A 26,458-nucleotide genomic window follows, 5' to 3' on the forward strand; every position below is an offset into this window, starting at 1 on the left:
AAGTAATTCCAGCTCTCTGTGGTTAATTTTGCTTGTCAGCATCTCCTTAAAGGCTCTAAGAGTGATTAGGGGTGGGAAAAGTAGACCAGTGCCGTTTTAGCCATGAAAATTGGGGAATGTAGAGGGACTTGGATGCTCTTGAACCTTGCCATCCCTCTGGACTTGAGGTCACGTCTCTCTCATGCTTGGCTCATATTATGAATGAAGGTTACAGAAGCCACTTAAAGGCTCTTCAGTGCTTATGTTCCAGCTGGCTGCTGACTTAGGAAAAACTTGACCCTATGGGGCTGCCGTGGGGTGGGGAGTAATGTGGGCAAAATATGTGTCATAGAAAAGACGACCCAGAGGTTGGAGAGGACTTAGCCCTTACTTACAGCCTGAGACGCCCAAGCTATTAATAGTAAAGCCCTGAGTCACAGATGTAGGAATGTCACAGCTGCTTGAGATCTGCTACTGTTACACATCAGAAGAGCAGCAAGGAAGGTCTGCCCAAGATAAATATGAAGAAATGGGCATTTTCCCCATCTCCCAGCCACACCAGCCGAATTTTATTTCAGCTGTAAACACCCCATGAGTCAAAGAGGAGGCAGGTTGACTCCATTGCTTTCCGTTCCCCTGGCTGTCTTAGACCCAACACGTTACAATATTTGCAGTAAACACAGTCTAATACTGGCTGCACATTCTGGTTCTGAAAGACGTACTGGCCATCTGCTGCTCTCCGTGAGAGGCAGGATGTCTGTCTTTTTGTCTCCTCCTGGTCACATTTTCCCCACATGGGTGATGTATAGGATGTGGTGGGGACCCAGTGATCTGGGCCTGGGAGACAGGTGCCAGAATGGGGTGGGTGTTGGCTTTGTGCAACAGGAAGTCCTCCTCAGAGAGACCTGCCCATGATCTTGTGATCCCGTGACCCTGTGAGTCAGGCTTAGGCTGCGCCTCCCAGGTGTGGCGTCCAGACCAGCTGCTTGCCCCTTGACTGTGACTTACGGTTCCTCCTCCGTCATACACACACAGCCAAGCGGCTCGTCTAGAAAACTCTAAGGAAGCAGGCAGGAGGTGGAAGTCAGAATCCTGCCTAACTGGCTAAGTCAGGTGTTTACGTGGATCTTGAATTTGATCTTGGATAAGGAGTTGAACCCTGAAAGATCCTCCTCCCAGGTCCTCTCTCATCGTCTCCCTTCCCTCCCCTCCCTGGCTTCCCACCCTGTTCGGGTCAAATAAGGGAGGTGCAGTAGGAGAAAACCAAACGTCGTCACTCATTTTACAGAAGAAAACGAACATAAAATTGCCACTAGCATTAATTTTCATTTTTTTCTATTACGGCCAGCTTTAGTCATTTGGCCTGTAAGACGCTTAGTAGGGATTTAAAGCGGCTGTGATAGGAGACCTAGACACTCACAACTGACTGGTTTTCCTTATTCAAACAGCCCTGGGCCGGTGCCCGCTTCTCTCCTCTGACAATCATTATCTGACTCTGGGAGGTGGCCAGGGCTCGGCAGCCTTTCGTTGGCTGTTTCCCCGCCTCGGTGTGAGGAATGCAAGGTGGTGTCAGTGACCAGAGATTAGGACAGTGGAATTTTGCATTTGTCACAGGCAGCTGAAGCGAGTGGTTTCAGCCCGAGGACAGAGTCCCTGCGCTGGGCGCGGCCGGCGCTCGGCGGGCGGCGGGAGCGCGGGCGCGATCGCGGGGAGGGCGTGGGAGCCGGGCCCTCGGAGATGGGGGCGGGATTTTAGAAAGCAGCCTGGGCCCTCGCGAGTGGAAGCCGGGGCTGCTCCTCCCAGCCTCTGCAGCCGCCGATCTGTCTGCGGGGCGCGCTTCCACTCCCAGAGTTCACTCCCGTCTCCTTCAGTCCTGCTCCGGCCAGGGACCCGGTTGCCATGGTGAAGGAGAAAGGTAATTATACATATCGATCACTATGCAGGGTTGCAGAAGTTGAAACGGCACTGGAGGGCTTGGCCGGCCACCTTACGGGGAAGGATCAATGGGAAGCTGGGCAGACATGTTCTCCGTGTGAGAATCTCGGTATTGTCAAGTACGGTTTTCCAATGGAGACTTTCTTAAGAATCTTTCATTTAGCCACGGCGTCTCAAGCACAGCAGATTTCTGGTGTCTGTGCACAGCGAAGCCCCGGGGTGTGAGTCTTTTTTGATTGTTATTGCAATTTGAATTTCTGGTTGTGTTTGAGACTTGCCTTCCTGCTCCATCCTAGTTTTTTATTCTTTCTCACATTCCTCCTGCCCCTTGCTCTTCACCCCTAATCAATAAGTTAGTGAAGATCTGTAATGAAAGGGTCCTCCCTACCAGATCTGGGCTGTGTTGGGAGCTGCCCAAGCCTAGCTAGCACTGGCTGAAAGGAGAAGCTGGACCGCTATAGAGGTTTCAGGTGTGCGTAATCTATAACCTGTCGTTTCAGTATCACCTCTCCTCATTCCTCTCAGTACCTTCTAAAAGGATGCTGTACATGGTAGAGTAACCAAACCACACAGAAAATCATGTGAAAAGGGAGAGGGTGGCTGGGCGTTGTATAGGTGTACATTTTTTATGCACTAGGCGTGGTCTTGAAATTATGTACATTTTTTTTTTGGAATTGAATTACAGTTTTAATTGTTTATTTGGGAAATGTAAAAGAGCACAGAAACGATTGTTTTTAATTTTTGTGCACTGTATAAATACATCTTATGTTAAGAAAGTGACATGTTAGAGAAGAATAGAGGGAAAAGTGAAAGCCCCTCCCCCCTACTATGTCAACCTTAATTTCCCCCTCTCCTCTCCAGAGTAAAATTGTTATTGTTTTGTATTTATCTTTCCTGACCACTCTAGACTGGAAAAGATAGATCCACAGACAGACATGTATACAGAATATAAAAATAGGCTCATTGAATGACCATTTTCCCTGTGACTTAATTTTTTTTCCTCTTAATAATGTGTCTTAGGGACCATCATTAAATGATTTTTATAATGTAAATAACCACCTTTTCATTTTCTTCTCTGGCAAACTTGGGTTTAGCGTCATATTTTTCTTCCTGCGGGGCATACTTTTCTCCGTAAACCCAGATGTCTGCTCTTTAGGGGCTGTCTTGAATGATTGTAATAATTTCTCTATATCTACTTTTCCTGAAAGCCACTATAGGGAATACATTTCAAATGAAAATGCTGAAATCAAATTGATCCTTGCTGCCCAAAACTTGGTTTGGTTTTATTATGGCAATGGAGGGATTGAGAAATAGGACCGTGACAGTTTAACAGTGAGTGTTCAGGCTGTGCCTCAGCACAAAGAGAAATGTGCTTTTGCTCCATCCATCCTGCCCCTGTGCGTCTGCACTAATCCCGTGCTTTAGCTGTGGTTGTCAGTGAGCAATGGTAATTGAGTGACATGCTGTGAAGAAGGGTGCTTCTGATCACATGTCCTCCCTTTTGGGGGCTCTCCTCAGCCCCAATTACTGATGCTGACATTTCCTCGTCTCCATTTGTCCCTTCAACCCAAGTAGAACATGGTCCTGGTCTCGGCTGCTAATGGATTTGAGTTTGTCTCCCCGAAGTGAGTTATTTATGAGCGATGGGATTACAGTGGCCACTTTCTGATTTTGTTCCTGTGGGGCTCCTGGACACGCCACTCTATATGCTATATTTTATACATCAGGAGTCTCCAAACAGCTACCCTTTTTTTTTTTCAAAAGTCATTGGGACCAGCAGTTAGCATAATGGTCATGTCGCTGGACTCCCATGTAGTTGACCACAGTTTGAGTCCCGGACTTGGCGGCTTAAACTCATGCTGGGTGTGTGTTCGTGCGTGCTCAAGATCCTGAGAGAAGAATGGAGGAGAAGAGATTGCAGCATGGCCATCCCCCCTGAGGAGTGATTTCTTGCTTTCTGTCTCTCTGGTGAGTGCATGCAACCTGTAGCAAAAACCTCTCCAACAAAAAAAAAGAAAAAAAAAAAAAGTCATTGCAGGCTTCCCAAAGCTTAGATTCACATTTGCTTTAAGAGTCAGCAGACACTTCTACTGGAATACTTAGGACAGGCTGCTGAGAAGTCACATACTAATATTATCTTCACTTCAGCTACTGATTAGAGGCTCTTTCTCTTTTATTTTGGGGTCTGTGTCAGTCAGCCTTGCTGCCTCTCAGGTTTCTGACTGCTCTGTCCTCAGCCAAGGCAGATTTTAGTTTTCATTTTGTGTTTTTAACAGCTCCAGTGCTTCTATGTAAAGAAAAGAAATATTATCATAGCCTTTCAAGTGAGAAGGACACAGGACCGTGTAGTCCAGGCATCCATGCTAGAGGTGGAAAAATGGGGCATCAGAAAGGGTGACTAAATTTCACATGGTCACACAGCAAGTAATTGAACCGAGTGTGTCCATCCTTTGTGTCCCATCACACAACGCGTAGGGATCAGTGGCTACAGTACCACACAGTGTGTTGACATCTGCCATCTCTATCGCTAGACACTGAGCCTCTCAGAAGTGGAACTGTGTCTCCACTTTGCCCAGTGCACAGCTTAGAGTCTGCCCCATCATTGGCTGTCAAATGGTCGAAAAAGACTGGCCTGTTTTCTGAACCGGGACAGGAACCTGTGTCTTTTTGGTCCTGAAATGTCTCTGATTTTCTCCGTATCTTATTCCCAGAAAGGACTAGCTCCCTTCTTCCTCCTGAGCAGGCTCAGGTCTCAGTATCCATCTCAAGGGACACGGCAGACCTGAGGAGGAGTAACAGAGATGACGGGCTGTGCTTGCCACTTGGTGTTCACATTTGTTTGTGCCGTTGTTTTTTTCTCTCCAGAGGAGAATACCTGGTGGGGAGTTGCCACGGGCTGGCGGGAAGGCATACTGGCCCATCCCACCTCCTATAGTGTGGAGTGGCACTTACCAACCTCCCCTGACCTCGTTATCTAGCTTTCTCCTGACCAGGCACCCTTTTACTTCCAGTGGCAGACATTTATTGATCCTGGAAAGTTGATGAAATGGTTATTTCTCTGATATGTTCAAGGATACTTTACCCTTGCTACATCTTATAACAAACAAGGCTGAGATGTTTTTGTGGATTCGTCGGTCAATAGCTGCCTTCCTGAATACACACACATCCACCTTAATCCAGAGGCTCACTATATTCATTTAAAAGCTATAATTAGCTAGCTTATGTGTTCTAGTGCAAGTTTTAAAAATATAAAAGGGATTTATATATTAAAAAAAGAATAAGCAAATGCTAGAGGTTAAGTTATATCAGCACAACTCTAATTTAAATAATAAGAAATCCTTACGGTTCAGAAGCATATTAAAGAATAAGTGTTTAACAGCTAGAGAGACACGTCCAGGCTAATGGAGTTTTAATTCAGGCACAGAGTTCATTTTGTTTTATTTCCTGAAAGTTTTCTGCCACTGTTGATTGGCCCAACTGCTTTTGGGGTAGAGTGGGACCCAATGAAACTTTTTCCAGTCTCTTAATGGAGGGACGTTTACTTTCTACCCAGTATTGAAGTGTGTGGAAACACACATACATATATACCTGCAAGGCAAATTATATTTGTAGAGCATGGTTTCTCAACCTCAGTACCATTGATATTTTGACAGATAATTCTTCACAATTCTGTCCCGTGCATTGTAGGATTTCAGCAATGTTCTTGGCCTCCAGCTACTAGATACCAGTAGCATCAACCCCCTACTTGTGAAAATTGAAAATGTCTCCAGATATTATCAAATACTACTTGGGAAGCAAAATTGCCCCATTTGAGAACTGCTGCTTTAGGGAACAGTGGGGCTTTAAGACACCTTGGCCACAGCTGTCTTGACTTCTGAGTTAAATGCAAATCCTTGAACACAGAAGATAAGAGATGTGAAAAATCTTTACAGGAAGACTAGCAGCACAGCTCTTCCAGGAAGCCTGTTAAGTTTTGGCAGGAGCTGTGCTTCAAATAATAAAGATGCAGAAACGCCATTAAAGGTCTTCCTCCTTATTTATGTGCCTATTTCCCAGATCATTGCGGTTGCCAAAAAAACTGAAAGAATTGTGTTCCTCAAAGCAGATATGTCTGCAGAGATGGTCTAGGTCAGTTAAGAATCTAGAATTCTATTCTGATTAGAAAGCTCACTATCTCTTGCAGGCTCTGTTAGTCTTGCTGCTGGGTACTCAAGAACATCTCACAGACTTAGAAGACACAGTGATTTTCCCTGGCTCATGACCATGTATTGAGAAAGTGAAGTAATAACTAATATGAAGTAGACATTTAAAGGAAGTATAGATACAGTGTTCTGGTAGGTCAAAGGTATAGACTTAACTTCCATGTATGCTGACCTGAAAGGCTTCATAAAGCAGTTGGCTCTTAACCTGGGCCTTCAAAGGTTGAGGCTATTTGAATGTACAATACATTGGAGTGAAAAGAAAAGGATAGATTTGAGAGAAACCACAGCATTTGGATTGATGGTACTTGACAGCAGGTTAGACATATGCAATGAGAAGGATTGAGAAGTCGAATTATCTTGAGGGGTTGAGTCTAGTCAGCTCAATGTGTGTTTGCTAGAACTCTCATAGCAAAGCATCACAAATGGGGCAGCTTAACCAACAGGAATGGATTGATTCACTTTATTGACTGACAGTTTTGGAATCTGTAAGTCTGAGATCAAGGTGTCAGCAGGGCTGGTTCCTTCTGAAAGCCGAGGAAGAATCTACTCTGTGGGTTTCCTGTAGGTTCTGGTGGTTTATTGGTAATCTCTGGAGTTGTAGAAAGCATCTTTCCATGTCGGCCTTCATGTTCACATGGCCTTGTCCCTATGGGCATGTCTGTGTCCACATTTCCCCTTATCAGGATACCATTCATAATGATTAGGGCCCACCCTGATGACCTCATTTTAGCTTGGTTACCTCTATAAAGACCCTATCTCCACATAAGGTCACAGTCTGAGGTACTGGGGCTTAGGACTTCAACATGGGACTTTTGGGGGAAGAGAAAATGCAGTTCAATCCACTATTCTCAGGCACTGCTATTAGATGTGGATAAGGCTTGGGGGGAGATTTAGGGCAGAGCAAGGAGGAGCAGAGAGGGGAATGAGAAATGGGATGGGTAAGAATTGCTAGTGGGGTGGGGAAGAGAGAGAGGAGTTGAGTGGTGGGCTGGCCAGTTTGCATCAGCTTGCTGTACTCTAAGGAAGATGATGTTAACAACAGACCTTGATTCCCTTGGAATAATAGAAGGGACTTCAGCTGTTTGGTGTCGCCGGGGAAGCCAACACAACACTCTCCTCATCCCATGCTGCTGTGTCCAGCACTCTTTAGGGTTTGGAAGTAGCCCCTTCCTGCCACATCGGAAAGCCACTGCACTGTTGTTCTTGGCAGTTCCTGAGAACAGTGGTGTACTCTGTCTCAAATGTGACCTACAGACTGGCACCAAAATAATCCTCTTAGGACACTGAATCATCATATCATTTCCCAGCTTGAAAACCTAAACAAATGACAAGGTGAAGTTAAAGACTCTCTGCTTGTCATGTGGGGTTCTACGTGATTCCTTAAAACATCCCCCCCCCACTCCCACATAAATAAATGTTCCTCTAAGCTACTTGTTTTACTTTATTTTTAATGTTATTTTATCTGTCAGTGATGGAACACATGCTAAATGCCAGGCTTTGTGGTGATAGCCTTACATACATTGTCTCTACTCTCACGAATTTTTAAAGTCAGTGATATTCTGGTAGGTCAAAGGTCAGTGATATTCCTGTCCTCTAATAAGGGAGGAAAAGAAGGTCCGTGGCAATTAAGAATTTGCCAGGGATTACTTAGCTAGAATGTAGAACTGAATTTTCTTTCTTTGTTTCTTTTTTTTGGAAAGGTTTTTGCTATAGGGTGCATGCACTCACCAGAAAGACAGAGAGAGACAGAGAGACAGAAAGCGAGAAATAACCCCTTGAGGGGATGGCCACACCACAATCCCTTCTCCATTCTCCTCTTGGGATCTTGGGCACACACGCACATGCACCTGGTGTGAGTGTAAGCCACTGGGTCCAGGACTTGAACCGCAGTTGACTACATGGGAATCCAGTGACATAGCCATTATGCCAACTAACCTAGAACTGAATTTTCTACCTATCTGACTCCAAGACCTGTGTTAATTGTACACGTATCTGTGCTCCCCTTTTCTATTTGAATAATCAAAGGGTAGTAGTTTCCTCTCCAACCCATTCACACTGGCCCTCTCGACCTTATAAGAATTTTATATATCGTCTTTTTCTGTATTTATCAAAGACCCTAGTCAAGATCTGCTTCCATATAAAGCTCCTCAAAGGTCCATTCCTCCTGTAAATTCTTTAAGGATTACTCTGTGCATCTAAGTAAACAGCAGAAAAATTAAACAGTTGTTACCTGTACAACCTAAGAGAGAGCTGTCTTTCTCCAAAGTGTTTATGACTTCATACATGGCCTTATAAAACAATCTTTAGAGTTGCGAAGTGTTACCACCTCTAATGGTATCTGTTCCCCCTTTTGTCCCTCTCCTCCCAAAACACACCCTCACAGACACTACCCTCTCAGGTACATGCACACTGTCTAACATAATTGAAATCCATCCCTGAGAACAAAGAGTAGTTTTTTCACTGCAGTGTAACAATTTCGTATGGGTCTGATGCCTACTGAGTCGCTCTCTAGGCCCATTTTTGGTGTACAGGAACCACTTCTAGATTCAGGTTGAATGCTTAACGCCTCCCAGTTTGGTGTTTAATGCCCCACCCCTACCCTCACTCCTGGATTTTTCTAGGCTCATCTCTTCTTTAACTTGAAATGCCCCAAGCTTTTTGAGGGGACACCAAGAGCAGGGACATTTCCTAAGTAAGGTCTAAAGGGAAGTTACAGATTAAAGGAGACCCCACGTGGCTCTAAGTTTCAGAATAAATGGCCTTAATCAAAGATAGCTTCACACAACTCAGTTGAGAATTTTGCCTCTGGAAGGGTAGAGGAGCTCCAGTTTTTGTCATCATTTTCTACTCAGAGAGAAAAAAAAATCCAAGTGTGAATTACTCTTACTATTTTATACATGAAAGTGCTACTCGTGCCAAGAAGTATAGCTCTGCTTAGCTTATCTGCACTCCAGAAGGACTGTTTGAATGATGAGCTGTCCAGGGCTATGGGAAAGAACTTCACATTAAGGGGGAAAAGGTCATAAAAATCCCCTGCCCTCTGCCACTTACTTATAGATGTGTAAAGTATGTTTATCCATAGGCAGAAGCATGTCATTTCTCCAATTACTCCTAAGGTTGAATATATAAATAAATTTGAGAAGAAACACATTGAATTGAATTATCCAAAGCTCTTGAGAGCAATTTTTGATGGAAGGGACAGAGTCAAGAATACATGGACTATGGGTCTCTGAAATTGAGGTTAGGCCTAATCTCTTGGTAGCTACTCCCAGATTATGGGATGTGAATGTGCCTCTTGCTTTTCTCATTACCTGGTCAAGTGACCAGGAAGGTTGACCAACCTATAGTGCACCACTGAAACCCTCTAAAAAGACAATTCAGGCCTGTAGGCATTGTAGTGGTTAAGAATGCTGGACTCTCACATAGCTGATCCTTGTTCAAATCCTGGACCCAGCAGCTTGAAACTCATGCTGGGCATGTGTGCATGCATGCCCAAAATCCTAAGAAGAGAATGGAGAAGAAGGGATTTCAGCATGGCCATCCCCCCTGTGGGGGAGGGTTGATTTCTTGCTTTCTGTCTCTCCAGTAGGTGTACCAGTCCTATAGCAAAAATCTCAGAAAACAAAAAGAAAAACCTACAAGATGACTTTTGCAAATTCTTGCAGAAGACTTATTATGGGAGACTCACTCTACTAAGAGGGGAATCTTGGGATATGATTACTTTGAGGAGGTGGCCTCCCTGTGACATCATGTTCACAGCCTTGTGTGGGACTAGAAGAGGAGGACCCTGTTCTCGTTTGTCCCTCATATGCCAAAGTCGAAACGCTGAGTGTTATCCTGAGCCAGCATTAAAGAGCAGAGGACTTTTCAGGAGGTTCAGTGACCAGTGAGTGGTGCAGGATTTCTTCCCATTGTGGTTGAGTCTGATCTGAGCACACCACCGCTGAAACCAACCCAGCTTCCTATTTCATTGTGTGTGGGGTTAATGATGACTCATACCAGGAGGTATGTTTATTCCAAACTGGCAGGAGCTGAGTATTCAAGGGCAAATTTTGTTAACAGTGGGCAAAGCGAATATTTGTTATGCATGACCTCTTTTCTCTGAAACATGGTATTTGTGCTCAGACTGACAAGATTAATGCTATTATGGTTCAGCCTGCCCTAGGGGGGCAGAAGGGGTAAGTTTCTATGTCCCATTGCAATCAAACGGGCTGCCTCATTTGAATCCTTGGATTTAACTATGAAGTTGCTGACTTTCTTAATACTTTCAAGGAAATTACATCTAGGGGAGTGATTCTCAAACTTCAGTGGGCATCAGAATCACCTGAAGGGCTTGTTAAAACACTGATTTTGGGGCCAGCAGTTAGCATGGTAGCTAAGGCTCTGGACTCCCATGTGGCTGACCACTGTTAGAGTTCTGGACCTGGATGCTTGAAATTCACGTTGGGCACATGTGCATGCATGCCCAAAATCCCAAATGGAAGATGGAGGAAAAGGGATTGTGGCGTGGCCGTCTCCCCTAGGGGCTGATTTCCCACTTTCTGTCTCTCTCTCCTTCTTTCTAGTGAGCACACATGCCTTATAGGAAAAAATTTCTCAAAAATAAAACCACAACACATATACAGATTTCTGGCATAGTTTGGTGGGACAGGCAGTAGGGTGTTTCTCTGTGATGCTGGAGCCACACAGAAGGGCCAGTTCCAGAACCCAGGCCAACTGTCACATGGTGATACATGCCTGTAATCCTAGCTAGCCGGGAGGCTGAGGTGGGAGTATTGTGGCAAGTGGGACTCTGGTGAAAGTGCCTCTCCATCTCTCTCCTTCCCCCCCACACTGAAAACAAAACACACTTTTTGCAACCTGTTCCCAGAGGTTTAATTTGGTAGGTCTGAGAAAGAGCCTGAGATTTATATTTCTAATAATTCCCAGATAATATTGATGTTCCTGGTTCAGAGACCACTCTTTTTTTTATTTATTTCAGTTGGAAAGGTTTTTGCTATAGGATGCGTGCGTTTGCCAGAAAGACAGAGAGAGACAGAGAGAAAGAAAGTGAGAAATCACCCCCTGGAGGGATGGTCACACTCAATCCCTTCTCCTCCATTCTCCTCTCAGGATCTTGGGCACACATGCACATGCGCCCAGCATGAGTTTAAGCTGCTGGGTCCAGGACTTAAACCACGGTCGACTACGTGGGAGTCCAGTGACATAGCCATTACGCCAACTGCTGCTCCCCAGGGACCACTCTTTGACCCACTCTTTGACACTATATGTAGGTTATCTGTGGTTTTCATGGGTAAAATGATCCTACAGATAGGTAAGTCAGTGTTTCTATGTAAGTAGCCTGTCAATTCCCTTTTGTGCTCTGTCTTGTTCTTGGGGCACAGATGACAAGGAGGATAAAGATATGGTTGTTACCCTGACTCTCCCATAGTACAGAATGAAGCTGCGTTCATAATGAAGCAGACCTTTTGTGAGAGCCAAGTGGCCAAGAGACTGCTGTCACTGTATGATACTGGGTGTGCAAAGGGTGGGAAGGCTGGGAGTAGAAGGAAGTTACCAAGTATCTTTTCATGGAAATGAGTTAGGGCTTAGTTTGGCTTAGGTATGGCTGTGCTAATATAGGGTCAAGGTGTGCCGTTCGCTAGGTTTCATTCCTATTTTTCAAAGTCTTAGGTGTGCACATTAACAGGGGTTCATAAAACTTTCCAATTTTGGAGTAAAAGAAAGTTCATTAGCTATCTTGGTTCATGAAGGCTCCTCCTACCTTTTTAGTATTTGAAGAGCTAAAAATATATTATTAAAGCTTGGTAGTTTTAATTAATTACCACTCTATTTTCTTTTTTAAAATTTTATTTATTTTTTTATTTTATTTTAATTTGACCAGAGAGAGAGAGTGGGAAAGTGGGAAAGCAAGCCACCAGATCCTGGACTTGAACTGTGGTCGGCTATGTGGAAGTGTCCAGCACCTTAACCACCACGCCACTTGCTGGTCCCCACCACCATATTCTAATAGTCGGTAGAAGAGATCTTAAAAACATTCATGAAAAATACATATTTTGAAAGAAAAATGATGCATAGATTTTTAAAACAATATTTTTTCACCAAAATAAATTGGTAATTCAATTTTTTGATGAATTTTTTTATGTCCTGTGTAATACTAATTTTGTTTCTTTCTGTTCTTGTTCATTGTGTGAAAGATTGTAAGAAAGAAGAAGTTTAAGAAGAATAGTGAATGGTAAGAAACAGTAGCAAGATTATTCACTGGAGTGTGTGATGGGAAATGGGAAAGAGGCCTGAGTCCTCCCTAGAAAAATGGCACAGACTGAGGGTACCCAGGTCCATGAGGGTCCCATAGATAACACATGATCTAGATGGGTGTCTGCTGGAGTGCTGTCCATGTGCCACCCATGGGATCCTTTCTTTTTTTTTTAAGTTATTTAAGTTTATTCATTATTATTTTTGTTTGTTTGTTTTAATTTGACCAGAGAGAGAAAGGAAAAGTGAGAAAGCAAGCCACCAGGTCCAAGACTTGAACCACAGCTGGCCGTGTGGGAGCCCAGTGTCATAACCACCATGCTACCTGTGGACCCCAGGGATCCTTTCTGAACAGCCATTGAAGAGCTGACTTTTTAGAATTGACAGTGGGATTGGTATTTACTGGATGGGAGCCTTGTTCTGCTGAGCACTAGAAGGAGAATATGTGGCTCTCTGCTCCTGCTTATTTAGAAAACTGCCAATTTTGCCATGTATGAGAGTCCCAGCCTAAAACTCAGAAACAAGAATAAAGAGCAAAGAGGTGGCCTTGATCTGAACACAGTTCTGTTGGTTTCTGTTCTCTAGGAGGCACTGTAGGGATAATCTGAAACACCGACGTTTCTGCTGCAGTAGGCTAATGAGCGAGAGAGTGTTGGAAAGGGTTCTGACTGAGAATGAAAACAGAGGGGAGATAGAAGGTGATAGAAAGGTGACTATAAATAATATCCTGTGGAGGTTCAAAGGATTCAAAAAAGGCCTTATGAAAAGAGGGCATTCAGGATTAGCCTTGAGAAGTTCTGTCAGTTTCTTGAGGTTAAAGATGGTGTATGAGTCAACTTGCATTCATAACACAGCTAGCCCTCATCAAGTGTTGAATGAACCTATAGGTGAATGTTCGGTGTGTGGGTGAGGAAGATGGTTATTCTTATTTAGGAAATGTTTCTTCAGAAACTAATATGAGATGAGCAATCTATTAATAGATTAAAAATATATGTAGTTCTTGACCTGAAAGCACTCATATTCTAGCAAGGAACACAGTCACATTTATACGTAAATATGATATAATGTGAAATGTACTCCATGAGAACTGCTTAAGTGAAATGGGACCACAGGGCAGAGAGGGATTAATTCTGGTGAACAGACATGGCAGGCTGAGCTTTGAAGCATGAGTAGGAGTGCAACAGTAGAAAAAGGAGAATTGAATGAAAGGTGTTCAGATTGAGAAACAGAAGCAGTAAACTGCAAGCCCCTGCCTGAGGAAATGCAGCCAGTTCAGTTTTTCAGGGGCTACTGACCATAGAGTATAGCAGTGGACACAGGAAGGGTAAGCAGAGGACTTGGGTTACATTGAGTTGAAGATGGTTAGAACTGGGGTCCTGCAATTAGATTCCTCCAAGAACGAGGGAGGTGACTTAAGTGGGTAGAAACTGGGGCAAACTGCAGAGCACAGTCCTCCCCAAAGGCAAGAGTTACTCTGTCATTCCATCCTACGTCTCATGGAAGAATGTAGTCCAAGCTGCCAGACTTTTCAATTCTCAAGAGCATCCAGAAATGGACATTTTAATGTAAAATCTCCAAATGTTTAAATGTTAGAAAATGTTTCAACTTTGGGACCAGCAGTTAGCGTAATGGCTATGTCGCTGGACTCCCACGTAGTTGACCACGGTTCAAGTCCCAGACCCGGCAGCTTAAACTCACGCCAGGCGTGTGTGCATGCGTGCCCAGGATCCCGAGAGGAGAATGGAGAAGAGATTGCGGCGTGGCCATCCCCCCCCTGGGGGGTGATTTCCTGCTTTCTGTCTCTCTGTCTCTATCTGTCTGGCGAGCGCACGCGCCCTATAGCAGAAACCTCTCCAAAAAAAAAGAAAATGTTTCAACTTTCTCTTAAAAAAAAAAAATATCCTTATGGGGCCATACTGAACATGTCTGTGGTCAGGACTCAGCCGGAGGTCCTCCAGGTTACAATGTAGGGTTAAATGCGGTATTCATGCCTACTCACAGGAAGAAATGCCCTTTTTGACACAACACCACCCAGGATTCACACACATATGCATGTAGCTGGCTAAAAGAAAAGTGCCTATCCTCTGCTGTCGTCATCATCGTCGTCTTCTTCCTCTTCTTCTTCTTCTCCTCCTCCTCCCTCTCCTCCTCTTCTCCTCCTTCTCTTCTTTCTTCTCTATTCTTCTTCTTTTATAATATGCTGGTCATGATCCATTAAACTGACTTTATATTCCATCGGATCCAGACCAAAGATCTGAAAACCACTGGTCTAGAGCATATACACTAAACTTTCACTGGATGAAACAATAAGGAGCCCCGCTGTGGTGACAGGCAGTAGGCACTGCTGTGTGATTTTGGAGCCTCCTAGGAGGTCTGCATTCGGATCCTGGGTTAATCTGAACATACTAGGTATGCCCAGGCACATCCATGATTCTGGCTATCAGAGAGGTTGGAGGAAGGATCCTGGTGTTGTGAGACCCTGTCAAAGATCTTTCTCTCTCTCTTTTAATAAAATAAAGTTGACAAAACAACAACAACAACAAAAACCCAACAGAATAAACTACTTCCCTGGCAACAATGTTTCCATTTTACTCTGATTATAGTGGTGGTGGTGGGGTACTGTTTTTTGTGTTTTGTTTTGTTTTGTTTTGAGTTTGACAAATTTATTGGTATTTTAGTAAAGATATGTATCTCAGTTGTTTTTGTCTCCCACCTTAACCTTAGGTTAATATTTCATTTCAATCAAGAAAAGAATGTAGGAGAGAAGGGAAGATTATAGAGAAGGATAGCAAGAGAACAAATAGAGAGGCTTGACATTAGTGGGACACAGAAATGGTTTATTCCCTGTTGATAATAATATGTATAGTATTTTCAACTGGACTGGTCTGAGGAGTATTTCATGTTGGGTAAATTCTTTATACAAGTGAAATAACATCTAGTGATTGAATGTTTTTAAAAAATGAGAATAAATAATAGTAATAATCTGAAAAAAATAATGAAAATCTATTTGATGATGATGATGTGGATAGTAGTGTCTTTGTCTTGACTGATATGCATGGTAATCGTGCTGGAAAAAGAAATGTAATACACTGTAAAGATATATGTGATTCAACATAATATAAAAAAGATTATGATAGTAAATAAAATTAAGAAAAGAATCTACCATAAAAGTCAATTAAAAAAAGAATGTAGGAGAGTGATTACTTTAACACACAATAAAATTAGACAAAAATGGACAGTTTTCCTACAGAAAAGTTAAAGTTAAATTCATGTATCTTGATGTAAGTAAATCATGTAAGAACTAATAGTTCTATATACATTTCCATTGTTGTACTTGGGACTTATTCTAAACCTAAATGCAAGTGAACAAAGTATTAGGAATATACATAGGCTTCTTTTCTGGATGTATTACTTATTTAAAAAGCTCAGCAAGTAGTTACTGCCTATGTAATAGCTGCCTCCAAATTTAACATTGTTTTTAGGGAAATCATTGCACACTTTGAGTTTGACAAATTTATTGGTATTTTAGTAAAGATATGTATCTCAGTTGTTTTTGTCTCCCACCTTAACCTTAGGTTAATATTTCATTTCAATCAAGAAAAGAATGTAGGAGAGAAGGGAAGATTATAGAGAAGGATAGCAAGAGAACAAATAGAGAGGCTTGACATTAGAAAGACACAGAAATGGGTTATTTCCTGTTGATAATAATATGTATAGTATTTTCAACTGGACTGGTCTGAGGAGTATTTCATGTTGGGTAAATTCTTTATACAAGTGAAATAACATCTAGTGATTGAATGTTTTTAAAAAATGAGAATAAATAATAGTAATAATCTGAAAAAAATAATGAAAATCTATTTGATGATGATGATGTGGATAGTAGTGTCTTTGTCTTGACTGATATGCATGGTAATCGTGCTGGAAAAAGAAATGTAATACACTGTAAAGATATATGTGATTCAACATAATATAAAAAAGATTATGATAGTAAATAAAATTAAGAAAAGAATCTACCATAAAAGTCAATTAAAAAAAGAATGTAGGAGAGTGATTACTTTAACACACAATAAAATTAGACAAAAATGGACAGTTTTCCTACAGAAAAGTTAAAGTTAAATTCATGTATCTTGATGTAAGTAAATCATGTAAGAACTAATAGTTCTATATACATTTCCATTGTTGTACTTGGGACTTATTCTAAACCTAAATGCAAGTGAACAAAGTATTAGGAATATACATAGGCTTCTTTTCTGGATGTATTACTTATTTAAAAAGCTCAGCAAGTAGTTACTGCCTATGTAATAGCTGCCTCCAAATTTAACATTGTTTTTAGGGAAATCATTGCACACTGTATGTTTTAGTTTGTGACCATGCTTTTAAAGAAGCATATAACTGTCACGTTAAAAAGAAAGTTCATATACGATAGAAAAATACAAAAACACTCTACAATATACAAATCTAACAAGTATATCTGTGAGAGATTCCGTAAAATGTGTTTGAAGATGCATTTTCTTTCCATTTTCAGTACCTAAAGAGTGTTTTTGAGAGGCCACTGGTCAATACATACAAATTGTACTAATAAGAAATTCCGATAGAAAAAGTGTGGCACATATACTCTATGGAATACTACTCAGCGATAGAAAACAACAAGACCCTGGCCTTTGATGGAAAGTGGAGGAATATGGAAGATTTACTGCTGAGTGAAGCAAACCAAGCTATGAAAAAGAGACATTGTATGTCTCCACTTAATATATACGGATTGTCCCCACTCTATGGCCCAAACTGAATGACTAAAGGACATAGAAACATAGTAAATGGTTGTGAATACCAGGTAACAGTGTGGGAAGAGGGAGGGTGAAGGAGTAGAGTCTGAGGAAGGACATTAAAGAGAAAAATGGAGAGGCAGGGCATTTATGGGATGGAGAAATGGGTTATTGTCTGTTGAGGGATAACTTTATAGTATTGTCAACTGGACTGGTGCAAAATGTACACAAAATGTTGAAATTTTCACTTTGCAAGCTAAGTAACATGATTGAATGTATAAAAGAAATTGAAATAATAAGAATAAATAATAATAAAAGGCAAAAAAATTCCCCCCCAAAAAACAAAAGCAAACAAAAAAAGAAATTCCATAGTAAATTCAGTTCAAATTGGATTTCACAAGTTAGTAACTTAAAATACTTTTACCGAGTTACAGAAAGTACACCTTGTCCATCTTCATACAATGTTAAATTTTCTTTTTAGTGTTTATACCTTTTAAAAAACAAAAACAGCCATATGCTTAAACACTATGCATGTACATGAACATTTCTGCTGGTGATTTGTATTTTAAAAGAAACAGCTTCCTTATGATTTGCCTTATGTTCTGCTGGAAATGCTTACAGGAGCTAGCTAATAAAATCAAGAGAGGCGCATTCAAAATATTGATTAATTTTGGTAGCAAATGGTTGTTCTTTGAAGACTAATGTCGAAAGACCCTTTAAGTTGAAGTGTGCTATTTCGAATAAAATTTTATTTATTTTTTTAAAAAGATCTAAGCTTCTATATCCACTGATAGCAATACAAGAACTAGTTTATGATGACTTAAAACAAAACAAATGTCCATAGGAAAAAAAGCTGTATTTTATCTAAATTTATTTTCTGTCAATAGGTCCAGTAATATTTTTCTCCCAATACTCCTCTCTCTATATAAGGCTGTTCCTGGAAGCCAGACCGTTTAGGTAGAGGAAGTTAGGAATAACTAACTGCTTGCAGTTTTAAATAGACAATACCTTTTTGCTTCCCTCTTAATGTATTAAGAGTTGTGTCTAAAAAAATATGCAATTCTTAAAAAGGTACCGTTTCTGATTTATTATCTGTAACCTTTGGAAACTAATCACATGACATTACAAAATTAGTAATGTCTTGAAATCTGTATATAAAACATAAATTACCTCTGATTTCAAACTTTCACTTACTAGCGTATCACTCAATTATTTTTTTTAGAGGTTTTTGCCACAGGGCACGTGCCATCGCCAGAGAGACAGAGACAGAGAGACAGAAAGTGGCGAGAAATCACCCCGCAGGGTGGATGGCCACGCCACAATCCCTTCTCCATTCTCCTCTCGGGATCTTGGGCATGCATGTGCACATGCTCGGCGTGAGTTTAAGCCACCAGGTCTGGGACCGCACCGCGGTCAACTACATGGGAGTTCAGCGACATAGCTATTATGCTAACTGCTGGTCCCTCACTCAATCTTAAAAAGAAAATGAAAGAGAAAAAAAAAATAAAATAAAAAGCTCTGAAGATACTTATACCATTCTTTAAAAAAGGAAACTTTATACCCATCCCACACCCCAATTTCAAAACACATTATTTAATTATCTTGGTCATGGACATTTGCAAGATGAGATTTTATATTTCACTCCCATAGCTTCTGGTTATCAGAAAACCTGTGCTTTTCTTTATTGAAAGAGTTTGGTCCGGCTGATGCTGGTGTGTCCCTTCCTGTATTCTACATCTTCATCTCTGCTTCTAGAGGTATTTCCTCTGGTTCCCCATTTTCCTCTTCATTGAAAGTCACTCTACTCGAAGGGTTTTGAACCAAGAGTTGGAATCGTTTCTTTAGGCTTGCTTGATCTAAATGTGATGGATATGGCTGTTGCTTTCTTTGCCCTCTGACTACCTATGGCAAATACGAACTTGGAGATCTTCGTAGGCTTTGCTGGCAGGTCTCTTGCTGCTTCTTCAGCTGATCGCTTCTCAGTGCTGAGACTGGACTTTTCCCCTCCATTGCACTGGGGGGTCCAGCTCACTGTGGCTTTTCAGGCTTCTCTCCTGCCTTCCCATCTGCCATTTTCCCTGCTGTGGCCTTCTCTGCAGCCACGCCAAGCCTAGTGGGTACTCTATGGCTAGGTTGGCTTTTTCAGAACTGGAAACATTTTGATAAACAATTTTGAATCTCTCATTTATCACTTTATCTCCAAAGAAGTTCTCCAGCATTTGGTGCCATCCATCTTGGGCGCTTGATAGAATTAAGAACTGCCCCAACTGCTAAATTTCATAGTAAAATGCCTCTTACCTGTAGTTGAGTAGTTGTCATCTTCGGAGCCTGGTATTTCTGGAATTACTTTTTCAATTAGAAGAACTTTTCCTTAGATTCTGCATCAGTGCTTTCCTGTCATGTCGTTCGCCTGGTTCCCTTGCTTTTGCGTCACAGCTAGGGTGAGAGGAACAAGTGCAGGAAGTGGACACTCTGTCATGAGCCAGCCCACCCATCAGTGCACAGCACTCTCCTTCCTTTGGTGGCTTCGCTGTGATGTAGCCTTTATTGTGGATGTATCAGGGCATTTCCAGAAAAAGAGTAACTGGGGGCTCTGGAGAGAGTTCATTCCTCCCTCAGGAATGTTCGGAAGGTGAGTTGTCACAGCAAGCAAGAAAGGTTTGATTGTTCCTTGGGTCCAGAGCATGTCTGTCATCACAGATATGTCTTGGTAGCATCCCTGCAACACACCAAAAGATTCAAAGAGAGCTTTGGACTGTTGCAACAAGAGCCCAATAATAGCTCATCATCATCAGAAGGAGCCAACACAGTGGATATGCCGCCCAGGGAAAGACCACGAATGCCATGCGGTCACAGCGAGATGACACTACTGTGGTCATTTTGATAATAATTAGGCAAAGGAGCTTGCTACTACACATGAATCACGTAAGCATGGCCAATCAGAGTGCCACCAATACAATACTTTCAGAATTGGGGGGCCAATACAGTGTGAGGTGACCAGGAGCAGTGTTGGGAATGAGATTAGAAGACCCCTTGTTATGGAGCCTGTGCATGGCCTCACCACGGCACTGTCCTGCCCAAGTGTAGAAGGCAGCACCCTCTGCAGTTGTGCACGTACAATCTGAACATCTTCCTCCCCAGAGGCAGGGTGCCATCGGGGCTGATACCGGGGTTGGTATCTGATGGGTCATATTTTTGCCACTTCCCAGAGGTCATAGAGCCAAATTCTTAACCTGAGAGCTAGTTTTTTTCTTCATTAAAAACAGACCTGATAACATCTACTTTTCTCTCCAGATGGGCAGGTTTGATAAGTTATCTCATAAGTTTGGGCACTGGAAAGAATTATTGGTAGATCACAAGACAAATTGATAGAAACACAATGAATTATTCATCAGGAGTGAGGCAAGAGAGAGAAAAGGAAATGATTAAATCTAAGAGAACAAAACCATTCTACATGAAATGGAATCTATTCTATTCACAGGGTGAACTGCAAAATCTAGTCAAACAATAATTACATTCGCAGAGTCTAAACACTGACCACAGATTTAACTGAAAATTATGATGTACTCCTATCAGTAAGGGCCAAATCTTCATCTACAGGAGCAGGTTGTAAATCCGTGATAGCTGCGTCAGTATAAGGATCGTGTTAGGAAACATGGTGAAGACTAGAAAAAACACAAGTGGAGACATTTGTCATGGGGGAGGGGGATTGGGCAGGCAATTACCATCATGCCTTATAAGCAGATTTATTTTTTTAAATAATTATTTAATTTTATTCATGCATTCATTTCTTTAAATTTGACTAGACAGACAGAGAGAGAGAGAGAGAGAGAGAGAGAGAAGGAAATAGAGAAAGCAAAGCAAGCCACCAGGTCCAGGACTTGAACTGTGGCCGGCCATGTGGGAGTGTCCAGCGCCATCATCACCATGCCACCTGCTGGTCCCAGCAGATTTATTTTTTATGTGTATAACCCTATTTGGTTTTTAAAGCTTTGATGGAAATGAAATGCATAGGAAGAAAAAAACATATTACCCACTCCATATCTTCATTGAAAATAATTTTAAATGAGCTAATGTGTGTGAGAACTTCAAACAAGGCACCTGCCAAGCAGCAGGTGCTGAATAAACATAAATGACTGCCGACTATGTTGATGGGGGATTGATTTAAGTAACAGGGGAAATGCTCATCCCAGAGCCAAAGGCATGGCTTACAGTCACTTGTCGATAGAGTAACACAAAGATGTAGGTGGTTAAGAAGAATTAAATTTGAGTGGATGGAGAGCCAGATGCCCTCCATGTAGGATCTTCAGAGCTGAAACTTCCCCAAGTATGTCCATCTGCTTCGCATTGCCCTCTGTAGTACAGTTGCCATTCATTTGCCGTGGTGACTTCATAAAATTATCCCCCAAGCATTCAGAACTTCATAGGTTTGCCTGAAAAACATGTGGTTACAGGTGGGAGCTCTCTAGCCAGACTGCCTGTGTTCAAATTCCCACTGTACTCATCACTAATTGTGCAATCTTGGGCAAGTCACTTAACCTCTCCTGTTGCCTTGGTTTCCTCATCAGACATAAGGACTGGGGGACCAGCAGCTAGCGTAATGGCTATGTCACCGAACTCCCATGTAGTTGACCGTGGTTCGAGTCCTGGACCCAGTGGCTTAAAACTCATGCCAGGCGCGTGTGTGCGCATGCCCAAGATCCTGAGAGGAGAAAGGAGGAGAAGGGATTGCGGCGTGGCCATCCCCCTGGGGGGTGATCTCTTGCTTTCTGTCTCTCTCTCTCTGTCTGGTGAGCACATGCACCCTATAGCAAAAACCTCTCCCCCCACCCCCCCCAAAAAAAAAAAGAAAAGAAAAAGAAAAGAAAAGAACATAAGGACAAAAATCGTACCAGTCTGATAGGGTCTTGTGAGAACTGACTCGATTAACTCATGTGAGATATATAAAACAATGCCTAGCACATAGCAAGAGCTTGGGAATTGGCCATCACACTACTACTATTAGTCCTTTTGACTGAGTAAAACCAGGGGCCATGAGTTCAGTGATAGGAGATTTAGTAATCAGAATAGTTGCAGGACCCAGGAAAGTAAGTGGAGCGAGGACAAGCTGGTTGAAGAACTACTGGGCAATCTCAAGCAGAGCAAGGCTTTGTAAATGTTGTCATGCCGTCATAGTCCAGGACCATGTGAGGAGCTTCCTGTGGCCAGTGATGTCTAATTATTTGGTGCAAAAACCATTTGGTTTTATAAAAGCAGTTGTTTTAAAGGGCTTGAGGCTGGCAGAAAGCGTGGTGAGGATTCTTATTAGAGGAAGCTAACCATCCGCTCTGCAGCAGTCCCCGCTGGCCATTCTGTACCACCTGTCATGCTCTGGGGACCCGCCATTTAGCTATTCCAAGGCTCTGTGCCACCCCGACAGGTCGAGTCAGCTGGAAATTGTGCTTTGTTATGTGATTCTCTTTCAGACAGCTTAGCTAGAGTTGGTTTCAGACTGGTCCCTGTATGAGCTCATTGCTTCAGCTCTTGTTTACTTTTCTGACTCAGAGACTTCATCTTTTATCTTTGTCACCAGTTGAGTAATATTGACATCATTGAAATTATTTAATACATAGATACTGTTGGGGAACTCAAGGTATTTAACCAACCTCTAATTTTACCTGAAGTCTCCTGCTACAGAAAAGAGGCAGAAAACGAGGCTAGTGTTCAATGCATGAGCGTATGGAACATGCATTTATAGAGCACAGACCATGCCAACCACCGTGCCGGGCCCTGGGGATACAGTGGCAGTCACTTTATCAGGGAAAAGACAGACAAGAAAGAAAGTGATAGAATGTTGAGAATGTGGAAAACATAAAGTAGGCAGAGACAGGGGTAGGAGGCAAGCAGAAAGACTGCCTTGATTTCATTGGTTCAGGGAGAACTCACAGAGGAGGCAATAAATTGGGTCACTGGGAAAGCCCTAACGCACTTTTGCATAGAAAAACACGTCATGACTTTTCCGATGACCCTCTAGAAGCCGCGTTAGAGTGAAAACAGAAAGCAGAAGAAAGAGCCAGCCTTGCAATTAGCTGGTGGAAGAGCCTGCTGGAATGAGAAAACAGCACACACAGATCTCTCGAAGCAGCAAGAACTAGAGAAGAGTGTGAGAAGTGGGTAAGGCCCGAGGGGCTTCTTGGATCATGCAGTCAGAAGAAGCTACTCGGAGGGTTTAATGAGTGGAGCAAATGCTAGAATTATGTTTTTTAAAGAGAGCATTCTGAGGCTGGCCCTGTAGCCTAGTAGTTAAGGGAGCCAGATCCCACATGGCTGGCCATGGTTCAAATCCCCTCCCTGGAGACATGAAAAACACACCAGGCACATGTGTGTGTAAGTCTAAAACCCTTCCAGGATGGAGAAATGAGGGAGAAGGGATTTCATTGTGACCATGTCCCATTGGAGGATACTATTTTGTCCTCTCTCTCTCTGTCTCTTGAAAATGCACACACCCTTTGACAATTAAAAAAAAAAGTATATATATTATTCTAGTTGTGTGGTGAAGAGATTGGACAAGTCATGACATAGTTATCTGTGTTTTTCTATGCAAAAGTGCATCATGACTTTTCTGATAACCCAGTAGTTAAAAATTCACATTGATTGAAACTATAAACACCTTACATCATTAATACCCATGCCCTGGGGGGGACTAGCTGATGCTAGTCAATGGTTGTATCACAATCGTTGTATCACAATGGTTATATCACTGGACTCCCACACAGTCAACAGTGGTTCAAGTCACAGACCCAGTGACTTAAAACTCACACCGGGTGCGTGTGCATGTGTGCCTCAAATTCCAAGAGGAGAATGGAGGACAAGGGATTGTGGCATGTCCCTCTCCTCTGGGGAAGGAGAGTTATTTCTCACTTTCTGCCTTTCTGTCTCTCCAATGAGCGCATGTACTCTATAGCAAAACTCTATCTCTAAAAAAAAAAAAAAAAAACTCTTGCCCTAAGTCCCTCCTAGCACTTTACTTTGGTAAGCTGATTGGTTACTTATAATTATAGCCTATCCTTTCTCATTTTTTGGCAGATCTCTGGTGCTGACACTGATGTTGACAGACCTCTAGGCGGGTTGTATTTGTGAAAATGCCCATATGAAATGTGAGCTGGATCTGATGGCATCTCATTCAAATTTTTTATACCTGATTTTTTTTGAGAGGTTTTTGCTATAGGGCGCGTGCGCTCGCTGGACAGACAGACAGAGAGACAGAAAGCGAGAAATAACCCCCCCCGGGGGGGGGGGGGATGGCCACACCGCAATCCCTTCTCCTCCATTCTCCTCTTGGGATCTTGGGCACACACACACACATGCACCCAGTGTGAGTTTTAAGCCACCGGGTCCAGGACACGAACCGTGGTTGACTACATGGGAGTCCAGCGACATAGCCATTGCGCTAACTGCTGGTCCCTGTACCTGATTTTTTAAAGGCTCTTTCCCAAAAGAGGAGCAGAAATGAAATGATAGTGAAGGCATATGTGGGGTGGGGATGTGTTGGTGAAAAACATACAAATGCTTTAGTGGGAAAGGTATGCAATATAAGGTATGGGATGTGTAGAAAGTGTTGGGTGACTCCTATCTGCATGCACTGTATCCAGTTGTTCCTCTGATTGCTGTGCAAATATTGGAAAGCTGAGACTAACAGATTCTAATCCAACCTGCTGCTTAATCATGAGGCATGGGGCTAGCAGGTGGCATGGCAGTTAAGGCTCTGGACTCTCACATTGCCAACTTCAGTCAGGTCCTGGACCTCTTTCCTTGAAAATCATGCCAGGCCTGTATGCATGAGTGCCCAAAATCCCAGGAGGAGAATGGTGAAGAAGGGATTGCAATGTGGCCCTTCCCCCAGGAAGAGGGAGTGATTTCTCACTCTTCCTATCACTGTCTCTGTCCAGCAGGCACATGCACGCTATGGCAAAAGCAAAACAAAACAAAATCTCGGGGCAGACAGTAGATTAGTGGTTGCCTAGGATGGAGCAGAAGGGGGTGTGACTGCTAATGAGTGTAGGGTTTCTTTTTTAGATAATGAAAATGTCCTAAAAATAGATTGTGGTGATGGTGGCACAACTCTGTGGACATACTCAAACTCCGAATTGCACGTTCCACGTGCGAGTTGTAGGATATCTGAATTATATCTCAGTAAAGCTGTTGAAATGAAACCTGCTGCCCACAGCACTGTCGGTACTCCTGAAATGGCGACGCTGAAGCTATAAGGTTCCTTGAGTGAACTGAACAGTCACTGGGTACCAGCAGCAGAAAAGCAGGTGTCCATTGCTAAAGGTCACCGGAGACAGCAGAGCCCACAATTCAACTTATTTCACTTTGAGGTGGAGCACATGGACATTTGTGACCAAGGACTTTAAACCACCGCCACCACCATTAAACCACCACTTTCCCACACCGAAAGACCCCAGAAACAGTAATGGCCTCCATTTCTTGAAAAAATGAGGAACATTTAAAGTGCAAGTTCCTTAGCTTGTCCTTTAGGGCTGTACTGGACAACCTCTTTCAGTCTCATACCAGTCTGTGGTTGCCCTTCGCTTGATCGGGGCCTCTGCCATGCCAGATTTTCTGATGTTCCCCTAGCACCTCCCCCTCCCTCCCCATCGACTAAGATGCCTCTCTTCCTTCCTACCACTTAAATCCTGCCCTTCCTTAGAAGCCCAGTAGAAAAGGCAATTCCTTCTTAAAGCACTTTTTCTTTTTCTCTCTTCATTTTACACTTCTAGCACGTGATTTAGTCTCTAACTCCTGTTAAATGTATTCATTCCCATTCTCTCTCTCTCTCTCTCTCTGTGTGTGTGTGTGGCTCTCTCCTTCCTCCTACTCTAGACATCTACTTTGTGAAACCCTAAGCTCTTTGAAGGCAGGATCTGGGACTTACACAGATGTCATGGAAGGAATGCTGCAACCTCCCCTTGTGTTGCTCCCGTCCAAGTAACTTCTGTTGAGTCGACTGCCTGACGTAGGGACCATGGACTCTCTCCGTCCAGGCCCCTGCTTCCCCTGCTCCTGCTCTCTGAGCCATCCTCCCCTTCTCACCTGTTCTTCTGCCCATCCCGCAGGGTCAAATTCTCCTCCCTCTTCATGAAACTTTCTCCACCTTTTTGGAGTGCTTGGTGCACTGCACACTCCTCTCTCCAGAAGTCCGAGCACATTGTCAGCACCTCTTTCATGCCCTAAACCCACAGGACAACCTCCGAGTGGTTTTCCTCTGCTTCTGTCACAGAGCCTCTGGGCTTACCAGGCGCCATGCTCAGACCTGGGATCCAGCTCTCAGAGGCTGCAATG

At 42.8% G+C, this 26,458-nt stretch overlaps 1 protein-coding gene and 1 pseudogene across 1 annotated transcript in view; one reads left to right on the forward strand and one right to left on the reverse strand.

The window, feature by feature from the left end:
- LOC102497243 (actin-binding LIM protein 1-like) overlaps positions 1-26,458 on the forward strand; it is a 245,375-nt gene that overhangs the window by 62,206 nt on the left and 156,711 nt on the right. The gene's annotated exons all lie outside the window — the stretch shown is intronic.
- Positions 18,705-19,175, reverse strand: LOC114005448 (PEST proteolytic signal-containing nuclear protein pseudogene; annotated as a pseudogene).

Source organism: Tupaia chinensis, unplaced genomic scaffold (genome assembly GCF_000334495.1).
Source record: "Tupaia chinensis unplaced genomic scaffold, TupChi_1.0 Scaffold143797_1, whole genome shotgun sequence".
Classification (NCBI taxonomy): Eukaryota; Metazoa; Chordata; class Mammalia; order Scandentia; family Tupaiidae; genus Tupaia; species Tupaia belangeri.